Source organism: Arvicanthis niloticus, chromosome 2 (genome assembly GCF_011762505.2).
Source record: "Arvicanthis niloticus isolate mArvNil1 chromosome 2, mArvNil1.pat.X, whole genome shotgun sequence".
In the NCBI taxonomy this organism is placed as follows: Eukaryota; Metazoa; Chordata; class Mammalia; order Rodentia; family Muridae; genus Arvicanthis; species Arvicanthis niloticus.
The window spans coordinates 31187795-31193794 of NC_047659.1; positions in this window are offsets into that span (position 1 = coordinate 31187795).

The following is a 6000-nucleotide window of genomic DNA, read 5'->3' on the forward strand; positions in this document are numbered from 1 at the left end:
TTGGTACTGGAAACCTAGCTAACTACTCAGTGTTAGAAATTTTATAGTTATTTGAAAAGAAACTACAATGAGTAATTTACTAAACTGCATGATTCCTAACAAGAAACCATAATCATTCACCTTTACACCCGCAGATAAGTAGACCCCTTTTCAAGGAAACTTTTTTGTGTAACAGGTAGTGACTACTGTAGGAAACGACATCCAAGCAAAATGTGGAGCCAAGTCATAATGGAAACATCAATAAAATCTTCCCCAAACCTAAGGATCAGGGAACCTTGTAAAAGAAGAGGTTGAAAGATTATAAGAGCCATTAAGAAGATCAAGGAGTTTGTTTAGAGAATATGTTTACTTGTAATATCAGAAGCTACATATGCAAAGTCTTACCAACATTACTGTACAAGCATGAGCTTAATAAAGATGACTCAATGTACCTGTTAAACTGGACAGAGAAAAGCCCATGAGATGTCAACCCTACACAAAGAACAAGAGATGATTCAGGTGAGCTGGGGTTGGAAGAGGTAGATTTCCCCATGGAAGAGCACACTAACTGGTTTGTCCAGTGCCAATCAATCAGCACCAGAAATATACATACAAGTAACATTATATGAAGTCAGCACAATATATTTAAGAAAACATAAGTATGTACATATATGCATACAATAACAATTAGTGACTAAAGGACCATGAGATGAAAGAGGCTGTGGAGGGGTATATTGAAAGGTTTGAAGGTAGGAAAATAAATGGAGAAATGTTGTAATTAAACTATATTCTTGCAAATTTAAAAAATATAAAATATAAATTTTAAAATGATGTCTCTGTAACATGTTTCATTCTACTAACAATAAATACCTAATAATAATTTAAAGATCAGTGTTTTAAGGGTTATAATAGCTTCACCATACTTTGTTTTTTCCTTGTAGGCTCTAAAGTTTGCTTTCTTTAATCTCCAGTTCTAGGAGACTAATGAGCTTGTCTAGGCTTCTTGGCTACCAGGCATACACATCTTACACAAACATCATAGACAAACCTACCCATACACATACAATTTTTAATTACAAAGCAAATGAAAGAGAGTACAAAATTTGTTATATAGAGAAAGGGAGGATCTGGGGAAAGAACAAAATAATCAAAATACATTGTATGAAATTGTCCAATGATTAATTCTAAAATAAGAGGAAAGAAGATTTCAATGAGTGCAGAAATCATTTGTGTCAAATGCATTTGCTGATGTAGTGAGTCTTCCAGTGTTTCAAAACACTGGGTAATGGACTGTTTTCTGCTAGTTGTTTTAATGTATTTCTGTATCTACAGGATGATGTGCATCTACTATGGTTTATTTGAGGAAAGCAGAAGACAACTTGCAGGAGTCGTTTTCTAGAGCATGGGTTCTAGGGATCCAACTCAGGTCCTCAAGCTGGTTGTCAGGTCCTTAGCAGACAGCACTGCAACCTACTGAGTCATCTCTGACTTTCTGACTAGAGCATTTAATGCTAAAGAAGGTTAACAACAAATCTCTTTAACTTATATACCCCTCATCTAAAACATCCTTTACAATTTTTGTAGTACTTTATAACCCACTGTTTGAAGAGTTGGTGGATTTTTCAGAAGAAAATATTTTTAATCCTTTTTTGTACTTAATTACTTAACATCTCACTCACTGCCCTCTCCTCTTCATTCCCTCCCACAATCCTTCCCCCTGTTGCCTCTAGTCTTCTGCTCTCTGAGGGTGGGACCCCCTGGTTATTCCCCTACCCTGGCATTTCAAGTCTCTGCAAGGTGCTTCTACTCCCACTGAGACCAGACAAGGGAGCCCAGCTAGAACATATCCCAAATGCAGGTAGCAACTTTTGGGATAGTTCCTGCTCCAGATGTTCTGGACCCACATGAAGACCAAGCTGCAGAATTGTTAAATATGTGCATGGAGGCCTAAGTCCAGCCATTGTATGTTCTTTGGTTGTCGGGTCAGCCTTTGAAAGCCCCAAGCGTTCAGGTTAGTTGACTCCATTGGTCTTACTATGGAGTTCTTATCCCTTTAGCGGTTGCAATCCTTCCTCCTACTCTTCTATAAATGTCCCTAAGCTCTATCCACTGTTTGGCTGTGAGTGTATGCTACTATCAGAGTCAGTTAGAAGGTAAGGTCTCTCAGAGGACAGCCATGGAAAATGCCTGTCTTCAAGCATAAAAGAGTATCATTAATAGTATGGGCGACTGCTCCTTGAACATGGGATGAATCTCAAGTTAAGCTAGTTATTGGTTGGCCATTAAATCAGTCTTTGCTCCATCCCCTATCCCTGCATTTCTTGTACACAGGACAAAGTTTGGGTTGGAAGGTTAGTATTCCTACCAATCAATCCACAAGGGTTCCAGCCTGTCCACAGGAGATAGCCTCCCTAGGCTTCATATGCCCAATGCTGTGAGTCACAGCTAAGGACCATTGATTCTTGGTCACCTCCCCTATCTCAGGTCTGTGTCTCTTCATGGAGGTGACTCCTACGTCTCAACCCCTCATCGGTTGCAAATTTCCATTTATTCTCATGGCCATCCTGCTATGCCTGCTTCACTTTTGCACACCAGACCCAAAACCTCCCACTTTCATCTCCATCCTGTCTCCCACCCAGTTTCTTCCCTCCATCTTCCTTCCACTATTATCCATTCTCTCTTCCAAGTAAGGCTCAAGCATCCTTGCTTATGTGCTCCTTCCTGTCCAGCCTTCTTGGGTCTATAAAGTTTAGCATAGACAGCCTGTATTTTACGGCTAATATCTACTTATAAGTGAATACATATCATGCATGTCCTTTGGGGACTGAGTTACCTCACTCAGGATGATATTTTCTAGTTCCATACATTTGCCTGCAAAGTTCAGGATGTCTTTTTTTTTCATAGCTGAAGAACATTTCATTGTATAGATGCACCATATTTTTTTTATCCATTATTCAGTTGAGGGGCATCTAGGTTGCTTCTTGTTTCTGGATATTACAAATAAAGCTACTATGAACATAGTTGAGTAACTGTCATTACAGGATGGTAGAGCAGCTTTTGGGTTTATGCCAAGCAGTAGTATAGGTGGGTCTTGAGGTAGAATTATTCCAGGTTTTCTGAGAAACCATCAAATTGCTTTTCAAAGTGACTGTACAAGTTTACACTGCCACCAGCAATGGAGGAATATTCCCCTTGCCAGCATGTGCTATCACATAAGTCTTTGATCTTAGCTATTCTAATAGATGTAAGATGGAATCTCAAAGTTGTTTTGATTTGCATTTCCCTGACTAAGGACTAGAATAAAATAATTTTAATTGAGTCCAAGCACAACAAATTTGGGTTTGGATGCAACCAAGGCTTTGAAAAGTAAATTTCAACGTATTACTAATAGTATCTTGTTCATCCCAAAGCATATTTTATACAGAAGTATAAAATTTAGATGAGTGGATTGGCCATGTGACACTTTAGTAGTGAAAACTTCATTTTAAAAATGCATAATTTAATTACATAAATTATTTCCTTCAGGTGATGAAATTCCAGGAGCTCTTAGCAAGTTGCAGCTCTGTTTGCCTGAAAATGAAAACACAGCTTCTGACTAGTTTGAGAATAATTATGTGCACAGTGGGATAAGACAACACTTGGCCAAGTGTGTTGCTGTTTCAATCATCAGTAGGTTTTCTGCCAAACTTGTGGTCTATATTTGAGTGAATGCAAGGTGTGATTCTGTCTTCTGAAACAACACGGAAGTAGGGCACAGAAGTTGAGAAAATTTAATGGAGTATGCACTTACCAATGCACACTGAAAAAATAATAATTTCTTGAAAACACAATATCTAGAAAAGAAATGCATGTTATCTGATGAGGGCCATGTTCTAAAAGAACTGGATACCCATTGCCATAAAGTATTTCAAAGTATAAATAGGATTGTAGAAATCTGGGCATTATGGAATACCACCAATTCTTCTTAAGTGTCAGATTTTTAAAATTACTTTTCTTAGATTTGTTCCATATTAAAGATGAAGTATTTATGTTATACATTTTTGTACCATGTAGTTGTTATCACATTATCACTAATACTGAAGATATTGTACAAAGACTACTAGAACAGTCTAATTTCTCTTATTCATGTTTACACTATTTGACTGCCTATGTGTATAACCATAATGCTAACACTATAAGTTCTGTGTCTACATTTACCACATCTGAATTTCCTCAGTAGGTGGAGAGATGTTCTTTATCTCTACAATGACATTTGTTGAAGACAAACCTCTCAAGGGCTTGGCTGTTTGAGTAAATACGTACACTGCATGATTTGCTGTGTGAGTTTGTTGTTGTTGGCTTTTTTGTTTGTTTGTTTAAAATGGATTTTGTACAAACAAGGCTGTCTCTCACACTATTCCAGGTGAGTCTAGTTTAAACCAGGTACACAGTTACTAGCTATGGTGACAAGAAATTGTATTAATTTTCTTTCTTTTCTTTCTTTCTCTCTCTCTCTCTCTCTCTCTCCCTCCCTCCCTCCCTCCCTCCCTCCCTCCCTCCCTCCCTCCCTTCTTTCTTTCTTTCTTTCTTTCTTTCTTTCTTTCTTTCTTTCTTTCTTTTTTTCTTTCTTTCTTTCTTTCTTTCTTACCTTCTTGTAGATGGGATTTCTTTTCACATCCTTTACATACACGAAAGTGTCATTAGTGCATCTGAGTGTTTGTATGAGGACATATCTAATACCTGTCTATTGAGTAAAGTGGCCTGTAAAAGGCTCTCTTGTGACTTTCTATGTTTTTCAAAAAAGTTCACCTTCAAAGGTGATAATAGGGGAGAGAAGCTTACATACTAAGATGAGTGAGAAAGTGGGCCAGAGAATTGGTTGCACGGAGGGATAACTAGCTCTAAGAATATTTGAAATATCATATAGGAATTTATTGATTAATAAGGCACACACAGATGCAGTATTTTAGGCTTACAGAAGAGGCCAAAGTTTGACAAATTAAACAGCCAGTGGCGGTTGTGGAGTACCTTCCCTCTAGTTGTTCATCAGCATGTTAATTTTGTTGTTTTTGTTTTAATTTATATAGGAGAACACAGGACACTGTGAGCCTTAGCATCCCTACACATATGGGCCTAGGATATATAAGAAAAGTATTTTTACGTAAGCCTGAAAATAGACTAGTAAGTAAAATTTCTCTGTGATTCCTGCTTTCTCCAGTTTATACCTGGTCTTTTCTTATTCTTCAACAGATTCTTTAACAAGTAGCACAGTAAAATCTATATACCTTGTATGTTAGAGTTATTATTGTTATGACAAAATGCCATAACCCAAACGTAAGTTAGGGTGAAAGGATTTATTGACCTTACACTTCTATGTGGTAGTCCATCTCTGAAGGAAGCCAGGACAACAGGAACTCAAACAATGCAGGAACCTGGAGGTAGGAGCTGATGCAGAAACCATGTAGTAGTACTACTTCTGAACTTGATTGTATGGCTTTAAAAAAAAAAACAAAAAAAAAAAACTCAGGAACCCAAGCTCAGGGATGGCACTATTCACAATGACCTGGGCCCTTTCCCTTAAATCCTTTCTGCAGGTCAACCCACACACTGATATTATTAAGGTATTTTCTCAGATGAGGTTTCCTTCTTTTAGATGACTGTAGTGTGTGACAAGTTGAAACCAATCTAGTCAACACACCACATGCATTGGTCTGAAACTAAATCCTTATCACCTGCTATAATGTGCAGGTATGATAAACATCGTGAAAAAAAAGCAACTTGTAGAGGAAAGAGTTTATTTGCCCTCATATCCCAATCACAAACCATCACTGTAGGAAGCAAAATCATCCCCACAGACAAGCCCATAGTACAATCCCATGGAGTCAAATCCTCAACTGAAGTTCTCTCTTTCATGGTGTGTCAGATTGATAGCTGGGGCTGAACATGGTATTCTCCTCTTGTCAAAGTTGATAACATGAACATCAAACTGTAACCTTTTCTTTGTTTTTTGCTCCCAAGATCTTATATTAAATCACAAGATAC